This window comes from Falco naumanni, chromosome 8 (assembly GCF_017639655.2).
Source record: "Falco naumanni isolate bFalNau1 chromosome 8, bFalNau1.pat, whole genome shotgun sequence".
Lineage (NCBI taxonomy): Eukaryota > Metazoa > Chordata > Aves > Falconiformes > Falconidae > Falco > Falco naumanni.
This window is the reverse complement of record NC_054061.1, coordinates 14,671,068-14,685,529: the sequence shown is the minus strand read 5'-3', so window position 1 is coordinate 14,685,529 and position 14,462 is coordinate 14,671,068. Positions and strand designations below refer to the sequence as shown.

General features: G+C 39.1%; 1 long non-coding RNA gene across 1 annotated transcript; it reads right to left on the bottom strand.

The window, feature by feature from the left end:
* Positions 1 to 6,693: 6,693 nt before the first annotated feature.
* Positions 6,694 to 14,262, bottom strand: LOC121092513. The gene is made up of 3 exons (XR_005829337.1): positions 14,252 to 14,262; positions 8,780 to 8,783; positions 6,694 to 6,737 (listed from the first exon to the last, which is right to left on the bottom strand). It is a non-coding gene; the product is annotated as an uncharacterized LOC121092513 (long non-coding RNA).
* Between the last annotated feature and the right edge of the window lie 200 nt (positions 14,263 to 14,462).

Below are 14,462 nucleotides of genomic sequence, written 5' to 3'. Positions count from 1 at the left end.
TCTCAAATCCTTCTCGTAGCTCTCCCTTAGGATGTCTAGGCAGAAAACACCTAGGAGGGAAATTTTTAAGACATTATAAGATGACGTTCTTTGAAAATAGAGCACTCTTTCTTGTCAGGAAGTGGGAAATATTGAAAATGGAGATCAGAAAAAGCGCAGGAAAGTTATTAAAAAAGGATATAATAATAATAATAGGACCATAAAAATGTTTATTATATGGTTGTGTGTTCATTGCATGTTATTTCTCAGACTGACGTTGTCATCCTATATGTCATAGGATATTTCCACAAAACAGGCTCAACAGGTTAGTTACTGACAAAATAATTAATTCCTCATTTCTGCTAAACAGGAATTTCATCAGTTGGCAGAGTTATAGCTTTGGAAAATGGAGTAAAAATTCAAATTTAGTATTAAACCATTCCACCAGAGATCACCAAAAGGCTATCAAACATTTTAATGCCTATTTTATCATCATAAAGTTCGTGTTAGCAAAACCACTTCATTCCATTTCATCCATATTTTGAGCATCCATGGGAGATGCTGCTAGCAATATAAATTTAAATTAACAGTGATAGATTAAGATAAAAATTTCCTTGTATTTCTCACAGGTTCCTTCCTTCAATTAAGATTAAGACCCATATGGGAGTGAAACATTTACAAGTCAGTGTTCAGAGAGGATACTGCAGACAACAAGCACAAACCACCTGATGCAAAGGTCACTGATACATAGTAACGTACGGGGAGAAATACAAAACAGCACAGGCAGGCAGGTTTTGAGGTTTCGCTTTTATAAAGCCGAGACGGCAGGTGAACGCACAGGGAAGTACTGGAACACTGAAACTGAGCAAGACCTCCAAGGGGCAGAACAACGGCTGATACGAGATTAGTGGACAAAGGCGACTTGCCAATTAAAAAGTAGTAACTGAGAGTGAAGGAAGATTGGGTAAAATATAAATTGCTCATTTCCACCACAGCAATTTGCGACACGGAGCAAACTCCTTTGCTTTTCCTCTCCCCCTCCCTGTGTTCCTGGGCATTCTGACAGACTGGCTGTGCACCGGCAGAACACCTGGTTGCAAAGGGGAAGGTTTCCAAATCCAGAGCTTGTCCCAAACATCATTTCTTGCCTGTACATGTTTGATTTCATTCTGTCAAAATCTTAGGTTGATGCGTGTTACCTGGTGCAGTGTATCACTCACATGAACTGCCACTGATTTTCTACATTCTCTAATTCTGCTTTATTGATATTGTATTTAAGAACATGCAGGCGACAAACACAAAACAATCATGGATGAATTAACTACTTCAGTTCCAGCTACCAGGAAAATAGTTTTATTGTTAGCCGGCCTCAGATAGGAATTCTGTGTTGCTAGAGTAAAACACTGCTCTTTTTTTCTTTTTTTTCCATTTTTTTTTTCCAAAGGCATTCACACGGAGAGCATTTTAATTTTCCACACTATAGCTATGTTGACCTTCCAGACCTTGCAAAGTAAAGTATTTATGATCCTGGGGTTTTTTTATGGTATTGTTTCAATATTTTTGTAACATTTGTATTTCTTGCTGATGTTTTTGGCATTAAAAATCACTCAAGCTGTGCTGAAATATAATGATATTCACTGAACCATAGTATGGAAGGATAATTCAGTTCAGGGAGGTTATTCTAGCTCATCATGTACACAAAGGCTTGAAAGAAAATGCAGAGGATTCTCAGTTCTTGACATGTGCACTATTCAATCTCTCTTTAACAAAAATAACGTGACACAGAGAAGACTTCACTTACATATCAAAATATTCAGCTTTATGTCTGCAGAGCCAGCCAGGCAAAACAGGTATCCAAAATGCACACATAAAAACACCTTTTATGGTCTTCCCAGAAACACACTGTCTTTTAAATTCAATTGATCATGGAAAACTCAAGTCTGTAAGAACCTCTTTTTCTCTTCTTCCAGTACCAGAGCCTGTCACCCTTTAACCCATGGCATCTCGAAATATTATAAGCAAAATCGCAGAATGTCACTGCACTAGTTTTTATACAGGCTATGCTGTGCTTTATATTTATCCCCATCTTCTCTTTTTTAATTTATATTGCCCCTTCTCTCCCTTTGTCTTGACACCTTCAGTGGCAGTGGTGGAAACTCATGTGGAGGAGGAGCATTCTGTACTCATTTTGACCATTTTGACGCTTGTGGTGAGTCTTGTTCTGCCATGAGTTTACAAACTTCATTCACATATTCTCTCCTGAAGCTGACCACTTTGCAAACTCTAAGGGGCTCAGTGTCAGAATATGAGACATACATCTAGATTTTTTCGTTCAGTTCAGCTAGTGCCCTTTAAATATTAGGATGAAACTTTACTCTGATCCAATATATTATGGATTACCAAGAAACAATGGTGCAGGCAGAGAGCACCAGACAAATGATCTCTCAGCAGCTAATTTTCAGAAGAGCTAGGATATCAGCACTGCCTTAACTTAAACCTGATTAGCATAGTGGTCACATCTGGGGCAACTGAACTGCAAGAATCCAAAACAAGTAAAACCATAAATTTAAATCTTGTTTACAGGGCAAGTCAGGTTCCTGATTCTTAGTATTGCAAGTTGGAAAGCCAGTTCAGCTCCAATATCCAAAGCTTGAGCTGCTCAATTGAATGTTACTTTACACAAGCTCTCCAGTCTTCTAATAATCCCTGAAATGAGACTACATGAATGCAGAATCTCTCCTGTCTTGACATCAACTACTATGCAGCCAATTTGTAATTTACAGTGGTATGAGGTACTAATTGGACCCTTTTCTAGCAGTCTGTATATTGACTGAACAGCTTGTCCACATCAGCATTCTCTGCATTTCTGAACAATGCTATAATATGGAATGCACACTGACCAGTTTAGAATATTTAAGAGGACAATAAAGTGATCCATAAAGACTACAACATAGCATAATGATTTCATATAACTTATTGCTGTGCTGTAAAATAAGGGAATATTATAAAAAAAAAAAAAAAGACAGTGAAACTTAGGTGAGCACGGGCTCTAAATTCTGTTCTTGTATTTTATACAGGATGCTTTTGTTACAATTTCTATACTATTGAATTTCTATAGGAGAGCCAAGTTTCAGAGAGGAAACTTTCACTGCCCACTGTGCACAGGGTGCCTAAAATAAAAGAGTTCAGAAACAAGAATTAAGAAATATTTTAGAACCCTCTGTCATTCATTACACTTCATAACGTTAATGTGTTCTATTTCTGAAATATGAATTTATATGCAAGGATAGGCTTAGTGAGCCAGTGGGTGCAAGAAGTCAGATAGAGCATTTGCAACAGTAAGTCATTAAAAATGGACTCAGCCCTAAAATAGATCTGTATTTTTATGGTTTTCTGGGAGAAATTTAATTAAGTTCTCATCACAATTCAAAAATTTTAATGAAAAATATCATCCTAACCCTGGATTCCCAAGCGCTTCAAGGAAAGTTGATATATTTATGAATAAGGATCCTTCATCACAAGCAGTAGAAACATTGTATGCCTGGGTTTTTTCTTTCTTTTTCCTATCCCAGTCCAGCCTGATTCTCTCATACACTATGGTTGCAAAAATAGTTAATATATTAGAGAAAATTTCCATTTGACCTCATGAGTTTTTTACAGATAAATTGTAATAATTACAGAATTCTATAAATTGTGCAAAATTAGCATTGCTACTCAGCTACCAGTCTGAAATGAGCCGCCAGAAGTCTTAGCTTACTTTGAGATTTGACATAGGAACTTACTACGGTAAGAGTATTTGTATTTTTTTTTCTCCCCTATTTTTTTAAGCATGGAGATGCAATAACATTTGTTGAATGTCTGCTATGAGAAGCAACTTTCTACATATACATATGATATATAAATACTGGTTTATAAATATCCACATGTCAGGATATTCTGAAAGCTTTGCGCTGCAAGTACCATAACTCCAGTATGACTGTGGGGAAATGCCAATGCTTATGACACTCACAACTCCCTCATAGATATGTAAAATTTTTGGCCCGGTTTTTTAATAGCTCCACTTCCTACATTCAAGATTTTCATTTTCAAGTGGAATTCCTAAATTTTGATAAGAGATAAGCTGGGGAACACAGATTGTGAGCTCACACCTGCAGAAACAAATCAAGAGAAACTATTGTATTTGTTTATGAAATATCAAAGTTTTAAAATCATTACATATTTTAGGCAGACATGAGTCACCATTTTTGAGTGGAGTTTGACCGCTTTTGCAGATGACCTTGTGACAACTACTGGCACTTGTTTTGTTCTAAAGGGTGACCTCAGGAGAAAACCAGTTGTACCTTTTCTTTCTCAGGGCTTTTTTCACTTGTGTGTAATAATACTGTTCAGAAATAACAACATGAGAAAGACATTATAAATTTGCATCCAGACTTTATCTTATTTCATTTTAGGGCTCTGTTTAAAATCTGGATATTGGTTTTCCCCTATGCCTTCTGTAGATCCTCCTGGAATCAAGATCTATGTAGAAAGGACCATCTTCTTTACAGAAGAATCTCAATAAACATAATCCTGCTTTTCACTGGCTGCAAATACACGAGAGCAATGAAGTCTTACACCAAAATCTTTTTTTCTCCTTGTAGTGGGTTTGCATGGCAAGGTTTTAGCGGGGGCAGGGGTGGCTTCTGTGAGAAGATGCCAGAAGCTTCCCCATGCCCAGTGGAGCCAATGCCAGCGGGGTCCAAGATGGACCTGCTGCTGGCCAAGGCTGAGCTAATCAGCAATGGTGGGAGAGCATCTGATATAGCGTATTTAAGAAAGGAGATCAGAAAATCTGCACCAATGGAAGAAGGGAGTGAGACAATGTCAAAGCAACAATTCTAAAGACCCCCAGGTCAGTGCAGAAGGAGGGGGGAGGAGGTGCCTCAGGTGCCGGAGAAGAGATTCCCTGGCAGCCCATGATGAAGCCCACAGTGAGGCAGGCTGTCCCCCTCAGCCCACGGAGGTCCATGGTGGAGTAGATCCCCACCTGCAGCCCATGGAGGAGTTGGAGCAGGTGGATGCCCAAAGGAGGCTGTGACCCATGGCAAGCCTGCACTGGAGCAGGTCTACTGGCAGGACTTGTGCCACTGTGGGGGATGCAGGCTGGAGCCAGCAGTTCCTAAAGGATTGCACCCCGTGGGAGGGACCCACGCTGGAGCAGCGTGTGAAGAACTGCAGCCTGTGGGAAGGACTCATCTTGGAGAAGTTTATGGAGAACTGTCTCTCGTGGGAGGAACCCCACAGTGGAGCAGGGGAGGAGTGTGAGGAGGAAGGAGAGGCAGAAATGCCGCGTGATGAACGGACTGTAAACCCCATTCCCTGTCACCCTGTGCTGGGGGAAGACAAGGTAGAGAAACAAGGAGTTAAGTTAAGCCTGGGAAGTAGGGAGGGGTGGGGGAAAGGTGGAGGGTTTTTTAATTATTAGAATGGTAATAAATTAAACTAATTTCCCAACTTAAGTCTGTTTTGCTCGTGACAGTAACTGCTGAGTGATCTCCCTTGTCCTTATCTCAACCCGTGAGCTTTCTCTCCCCTGTCCAGCTGAGGAGGGGAATGATGGAGCAGCTCTGGTGGACACTTGGCCTCCTGCCAGGGTCGAACCACCACACTCCTGTGCTCAAAGAAACCACTGGAAGAAGAATGGTTTAAGTGCCATTTGTGTTTCATTTTTTCAGTAGGGATTTGGTTAGCTTATCATTTTTTCTAGAACAGTGAAAAATGGTATTTATTATGTGGAGAAGATTGCTTTCCTTTATAAAGTTGGCTTCATCACAGCTATCTACCCATTTGTTATGAGTAAGATCACAAAGATAATATGAAGTTGAGCAGTGCTAGCAAATCCATATTATTATTTTCACTTGTGGCTTGCTTTGGTATATTTCAAATAATGTCCACTTTTACCATTACAACAGTAAGAACTAATCACTTGTTGCCATTTTTAGCAAAGTGAACTTTGGGAACTAACATTTTGCCAGAAGGTCTACCGGTCTTATTAAAATTTTTCTGGTGCTGAGTTTCTAATGGATATTCGGTGTTCATTTTGACTTTGTGAATCTATCTTCTATGTTAAGAAACATGTACAGACCTGCACCTGTAAGGACCTTGTGGCGGTGTGCTCCCCCCACCCCCATGCTGACCTTTGTTCCCGTGACAATGCTCAAGTGATAACCACCTGTGGCAGTCACAGATGTATTTGGGTAGCAACAGCTTTATCCATCTCAAAGTGGACTCTGGGGAGACAGACAACACAGTAGCCAAGGGCTAATCTGAACCATGCGCCCACCCAACGGTGCTGGTCAGGGTCCGACTCAAGCCAAGCTTGGAAGAAACTAACTTCTGTAGTTCGTATGCAAATATGACTATGAGTCAGTTATCTTACTCCACAAGCAGTGGACAACCCAGAGCCCACGGAGCCCCCCCACGGGGCACAGGCTGCACGACAGCATCTCCCCTCGAGCAGGGACATCTCTCGAGGTTACTTCTCCAGGCTGAGACACTCTTTGCTGCAACAGACTCTCAGCCAGTGATCAATGGCATGCTGAACTTTGAAAATCTTATCTAAGTGCTATAAAGGATTAATTGTGCATATAAAATCCTTTAGATATGAACCCGTTGACTGAGTCTGAGACTAAGTCTGCATCCAGCTGCACCTAAACTTCCCTTTGAGGAGTTTAGAAGGCAAGGGGTCCTTTCTGAACATCATGACTCAACGGGAGGGTCTCCCCGACAGTTTTGTCTGAACCTGTCCTCCCTGGACACAGTAAGTACTCCAGTGTACCTTGCCACTGAGTCTTGTTAGACCACTGTTGCATTTGCTATCAAACTTTGTTAAATTGCTGTCTTATACCAATAAACATATTGCTATTTCTCTCTTATGAGTGAAGTGTGTCACTGCATCTGCAACAGACCCGTTCACCACATACCTCCCCTCTTCACCGATCCAGAAAACTTCAGCTCTTAGATGTAACTTCTCTGAATTTCTACAATAGTACCATACCTGAAATGAATAGTCTTTGTTTTGAGTCTCCACATTCCTACTGAAAATGAAACTGAGACTTTCACAACCTAGCTTTAACAGTGGGAACTTGACATTCCCTGATCCTTTTCCATAGTCAGCAGAGGAAGATGGACCATAACTTCATGTTCTGTGAATAACTCCATGAAGGAAAGTCTCCACTGACTCTAACAAAACCATGGAATTTGCTTCTCTAAGGAAATGTACATCTGACATACCATTCTCTTGAGTTCTTATACCATGCAGCTGCTTTGGAGTACTTGGTCCATCCTTCCTCTTTCACTCACCAGTAACTGCTTTGCATCTGTACTTAAAATCAGAATACGTGCCTCTATAACATCACTGATCTCCTGTTCAGGACCTGCTCACATGACTGTGGCACAGACAGGCTGTGAACTGCTGGTGGGCTGTCTGAAGACCATCTGTGGAGACACGCTCACCCAACAGGTATGTTCAGGTGCACGTATGCTCTGAAAAATAAGGTCTGTAAGTTTGAGTGCACGCATTTGGATGCTTTAATGGGAAGGTACTTGATTTAGGAAGCCTGAGTGGGGACCGCAAGTAAGGAACTAGCTGGGAGAGCTAACTAGTCGGTGCTGGTGAGGGATACGTTTGCAAGGTGTTCTATAGACAGCTCAGCAGAGCAAGAATGATCAGAACGGCAGCTAACCACACCACACAATGTTTAGATGCCACAGATTGAAACTGGGTTGGGTTCAGAAATGAATGAACTTCCATCATCTGTTACACTGGACAAACTAATACTTTTTTCCTAATTATATATTTCAGATGAGTTAAAATGTTAAGATTCATGGAAAAACACAGAGCAGTACTGAAAACAGCAGTTCTGCAGCTTCAGTCTTACGTCAATAAGGTTTTCATAACCTTGTATTACAATTGCTGCCTAGTTTCCATTTATTTTTTGTGAAACCCAGTCAGTGAAAAGATTTCAAAAGGCCAAGTGAATAAGCATTCTTACTGAAAGTTTTTTAAGTATTGTTTTAATTTACAGTCAAAAAGGGATTAACAACTACACATTTTATTAGGTTTAATCTAAATACCTGCTCCTTGTATTTCTGTGCTGGGAGATATTTATATTATCTATTCAGCACTATACTAACCATCAGGCTGACTGTTCCCTGCAGCTCTGCTGACTCAAAATAATGACTTGTAGGGGAGCTCTAATGACAGAACAAGGGGCAATTATAGACACAGCACGAGCCTTGGAATAACTGTGTGATGTATTTTGTGCAGTTGATTGACCTCATGTTCAAGTTCATTTAGGCTCTGCTGCTGTAGATCTGGCCTATGCCTGAAGGTATATGGCTTGTTAATCTCAATATAAGAAGACAGAAGAGATTAGATCACATAAGATTGTTCAGACAAAAGCAAAACAGCTCCAGCGCTGGGACAATAAATGACAGCAAGAAGATGGAGCTCTGAAAGCAACTATTCCTTTGCCTACAGATAGTAACATTTGAGGTTGCAAGAACAAATTATTCAGCCACTTTTAATGTTGATCTCCGTGCATGAAAAAAGAGAAAGCCACTCTTTCCCTTAGATATTTGAAAAGACTATCAGGAATTCTGAATGGTCAGAATAAACTAATTTTCCCAAGAAAAAAATACCTATGACAATTGGTCCAATTGAACCAAGAGCAAAACCAATCAGATAGTGTCCCTTCACATGCTTGTCTCTCTGAAATACAACCCTGCTGTAATACAATTCAATGCTCAACAGAAGAACTTTTCTTATAACCTTTCTTAATCCCAAAGCTAATAATTGTTACTTAAGAAGAGAGAAGAGGAAACTGTAGGTGATCTCTCCCATAAACGTTAGTATTTATCATCAAATCAATTACAGTTATCCAATATTACTATGAAAAAGCAAGAAGACAAGGCAGTAGTGCACATTACCTTACAAAACACCATGCAACAGCTACACCAAAGCACCTTCCTAAGAAACAGGGCTTTGAATCTGTACTGCTTCAAAACCAGCACTCCTCTTAGTGCAACCTGCTTACAAGCAGTCCCACTTACATACCTGCCTTTGAAAAGGCTGTTAATATGGATATCAATATTCAATATAAACATAGGAAAGGCTATAGGAGCAATTTTGCTACAAGCGCATGCATGACGAAAGAGCTACATCTGGGTTATGCAACCATGAAAATGTTTCTAAAAGTTTTATCCCAAAAGTACTCCCTCTGACATACAGGCTTATGCTGATCTGTGCTGAGAGGTGGTTGGTTTTTTTAAACATCAGTCTGTCCCTGGGAAAAATTATTAAAAGGTAACATTTCATATATACTCATTTTAGGATCTCTTTATAATACCAAAATTACATTAAATGGTCTCCTCATAAATCAGAATCCAGAACACAGCAAAATCTAATCCTAAAGAGAAAGAGCCAGGTCTTACCAAAAAAAAAAAATGTTAAAAAAAAAAATCACATTTAGCAACACAGAATTTTGTGCAAGATACAGATTAGGTTTCTTTAAATGCGAGTGAGGTTTGACTGTTTTAGAATTATTTGCACATTGCTCCAGTTAGCAAAGCTCCTAAATGCTTATGCATTTGACAGACGTGAGACAGAATTTGCATCCAAATATAAGGTAGCAATACAAATGCTTAACTTGTTTGTAGAAACCTTCAGTGAACACACAGTCTTCCCAGGCATCTATTTGCATGATTCTTATTTTTTCACATTAACTATGTAGGTGGGAGAACACGGAAATCGATTTACTGTTGGCCACACTAAATGCCACTTGCAAATATGTTTTTCCAGAAGACCTTTACTTTGATTGAGACATATGTCTAATTTCTACCTTTAATAAATACAGTTAGAACTTTTGCATCCAGTGGAATTCTCACCACAAGAACATGCTCTCATAACCCAGACATTTCAACAGAGAAACAATACCTCTAACCAGAAAGAAGCTGAGCACAACAGTGAAATGTATGAACACCAAATGTACGAACACGAATGATTTTTCTGTTTTAATGCTCAGAAATGAGCTTATGACTTCACACTTAGAAGTCATCAAGGAAACAGAAAAGCTGCCTTACCAGGAGGAACTAAAAAAGCTAGGGCTCGGAAACAAGAAGGTTGAAGGTCTTCTCTGGGGGAGATAATGCTGAACAAAATTCGTGACTACAGAACCACTCTTCCTCAAATCTTAAAATACTAGACCTAGGGACAGTCAGGGAAGACAGGAGGGGTTAAGAACAACAGATCACTGACAGGAAGGCAAAAATACCTCTCTCCTCAGGGTTTTAATTTACAGGACAGTTTCTTACACAAACTGAAACAGTGAAAGGAGTGTGGGATATTTGGCTTTGTTCTTTACATCTTATTTTAGTATAGGTAATCCCAGGATTGTGCTCTGTGACAGATTTCCCAGGGAAAGTGCGTTTACAACTGATGAAAAGCAGCAGCACTAGTAAGCAAAGTCTTCAATATTTATTTAAACAGCAGGTAATAAAGCCTCCCTTGAATTTTCCCCAAAATTAACACCAACTGTTCAAGGTGATTATTTAAAAATTAAAGGATTGGTGTTGCAATATAGAATAAACTATCTGGAAAGGAATGTTAGATACAACAGCCACTGATCAGCTTCATTCTGAAACCCATGATATTAACTATTTTTATTAGCTGGCTTGACATCTTACAAACCAAAAGAACTAGAAATAATATATTACTGCTGGATAAGCTAATGAACGTTAAAAGCTGTGCTAATTCAAATCAAATTCAAATCAATGACTTTGAGATGATGTGTCACACCTTCCATTTAAGGATACAAATTTGACCAACATTTTAGTATAGTATATTTACTACGAATAAATTACTTCAAAATAACTTTGAGATTACACTAACTAAAAAAAAAAAAAAAAAAAAAAAAAAAAAAAAAAAAAAAAAAAAAACCAAAAAAAAAAAACCCACCACAGATAATGGAAAAATAATGATGAATTGAAGGCTTTCTGTGCCTGAAAGCAGGCCTTTCTACAGCAATGCCTGGCTAAGAGTCTGCTCTGAAGTCTTCCTGCAAAACTTTCATTGATCTATGGCAACAGGAGCAAGTCATAAATCATTCCAGAGGTTCTCTGCTCAAGAGGGGCAATAAATGCAGCACTTATTAATTACTAAAGAACATTATCATCTATTAAGATCTGGGTTTTATTTGATAAATTCTCTTACTGATCTTTTTTTTTTTTTAATAGCAGGAATAATTTATTGACTTGTATGGTATCAATTATGCAGATCAACCGTATAACTGCTGCAGTGCAAGACTAGATTTCTTTTTATCCCTATCAGAGAGTGTCAGTGAGGCTATTTCTGTTATTGTAAAGGTCAATATGTGATTATAATCTGAAACAAAATAATTTAATAAGACATATCTTAAACACATTAAATCTTTTCTCTCTCTGACGAGCTGTTTTCTACCTTTATCTTATGCACTGGAATGTGTTACCCAAAATGACCTTTTTCCAGTTAATGAGGTTAAGATCTCAAGAAGTCTGACTTATTTAGCATGAGATCACATCAATGCTGACTGCCGATTGATGTGAGGCAATGTCATCTTCTCTGCTTTGCTAAAGAAAGCCTGGCTTTGGTCAATGTTATCTTTTCATTTATAAAACTAATGAGATTTTTTGTCAGTAATTCTTCCATAAAAAGTTAGAGACAGAATGAAAATAAAGGGAGCATAAAAACTTCTAGTAAACTTGCGTTTCAGCTAACAGTAAATTCTTGCACATTCTGGTTGCAACATGGACTATCTAGATATCTGGCAATCCTCCAAATGACCAAATCTCCTTCTTTCCAGCTCCTTCCCAAAAATAAACAGTAGGCTACATACTGTCTGTTCTCTGCTGGAATATCCATACATATTTCATAAAGGTAAGAAACAAAGAACTTTCTATTGTTATTTTTATACCTATTTACTCCACTAAATGCTTATCAACACCTGTTTATACACATCAATGTACTTGATGAAAGGGAATAAACAGTGCCAAAGTGCTCATAAATGCAAAACATATTTTGTCAAACTGTTCTATAGAGTCAATATATTAAAATAAGTGAAGGCAAAATGAGGGAATTTAAAACCAAACTGGTGAAATTCAGTATTGTATGGGCTGCACTGAGAGCTTCAGTGGAGCTGACACTTGGGAGAACCTTTTCCCATATAGTTCAACAATTCATTGAAATAATTTTTCAAAGGATGCTCAATAGTAAAATATGAGTGGACTGGAGCATTTTGCAGCAGCCCAGAACAGAAACTCCTGTTGCTTTATAGCTGCTGGCTGTTGCAATGAAAGGTGGCAATGCCTAATTTGAGGCTGAAAATGGAAACAAGTTAAAAGCAGAAGCTTCATCTCGTAAGACTTGCACATGAATTAACAAGAGATAAAAAGAGAATATTCAAAAACATCCCATTCTCTCAGCTCAGTTTCAGGCACAGCAGCGTGAAAAGAGTTTTCTTTTGTTCTCAAACGCTAGTGTGGTTTCTCAGAAGAAATCTGTCAGGGAATGAGCACCTAGAAAACACCAGGAACCAGCTGCCACCCATCTCTGCCGCACCTCCCCATCCCTGCAGAGCCACAGTGACGGGGTTGTGAGACAAACGTGGCAGACACCAGCACCCTGGCATCAGATCTGGCAGACACCAGCACCCTGGCATCGCTGCTGCTGGAGGCACAAGCATGTCCCTTTCCTTTTTAACAATTAGGTGGTCCGAAGGAAAGGCAAAGGACAACTATATCTTTTCATCCCATTTTCCCCCCACAAGCTTTGGCTCTAACAGTTTCAACAAGATGACAATAAAATGACTTTTGAGACTGTTTGGAGAAGATTAATTTGCTCATTGATCATTTTGCGCAAGTAATTAGTCACAATTGCTACTAGGAGGGGAGAAGGAAAAAATTTTAGAAAACAGATTACAGAAACAAACCATAACAAATTCCATAAAGTCCCTGGAAGTGTCAAAACCTTTTCAATTTTTTAATTGCCTATGTAAATATCCAGCTTTTATTCTCAGTGGCTTAACAACTTTAATTTAAATAGAAAATAGCTGAATAGATAATAATTGCTTGTTCATTTTACATGCGCTATAGTTCATTAAAATAAAACTCATACTCGGCTGGATATCCAGTACTTAACAGTGACTTTATAGCACATGTAGATGTTGATAAATTAAGTTGACAAGAACTGACTGAGGATATATTCCAAAGTCAATTAGGATTTTAGTTTTTTCCTTTAATTGTGACAGTGGTAACTAAGAGTAAATTTGTTACAAATAAAAGATGTAGAAAACATTATATTTTCAAGTGTTGATTCAAATGGTATTTTCAGACACTTTTAACTCAGGCAGCTAGCTCCTATAGAAAACAGGAATCTAATGCAGTTTTGTACAACCAGCAGGTCCAGTAAGTTCTTTTCAGTTCCTTCAGCAAATGAAATCATTCACCAAATGGTTAGTGGGGAAAAAACCCAAACAAACATTGTAATTCCAAATATAAAAAACCCAGCTAAGTTAGGTAAGTGGAACTGGGAATATTACCAGTATCAGTGTGACCAAGACATAACTGAACACAGATTTAAATGACTGCAGCTTGAAACTGAAAGAGGGGAGCAGACCTGCTACTATTACTTCAGCCTACTTAAGCCTCTTTACAGAAGCAGGTAGCTGAAGAGGGATCTCCACCTGAAGAAGCAGAGCATGCACGTACTCACACAGCACTTCTCTGAGAAGCCTTTCCTTAAATGAAGCAGGCAGAGAAAAGCAGCAAGGACATAAACTAGCCAGACTGAAGCAGGGCCAAAATAGGGGGTCTGAATAAAACTGGAGATGGATAAAGAGGTCCTGGAACAAGAGAGAGAGAGAAAGAGAGAGCACTTTCAACGCTGCTGTGTCAGGGCTGCTCTTTTTGCCTTTCTTTGTAGATAAGCAGGATTTCACAGAGAGGGGATTCAGTAACTGTTTTCTCCTTCTAAAAGAAAGGCCCTACAGGAACCCGAACTCTGGACATTTGCTCAAATCAAAAAGCAATGACTAAATAAAAGAATTTATAGAATGAGTAAACTACACTACCTTATTACGTAGAGGCAAGTTATGAATCCACATGATCTATGACTGTAGAGAGTGATATGACTATCAAATTAAGATCTTCCTCAGGTCTCTGCAAGGCAGTTGAATTCCTTTCCTCTTCCCTCTCCCACCTCTGGTACTTCAGACCTTTTCTCTTCAGCTAGAACATTCCCATTCCCCAGAGAAGAATGGATGGTTCCATGTGACATACCTGCCTACCCCTGCTCCTTGTCCTCAAAGCCACACAGGGTGTCCCAGAGAGCTATGGCATGACCACCCGGCTCCTGCACATGATCTAGTTGCTTACCAGGGTCTGCAACATCCTTCATGGAGGAAAACTGA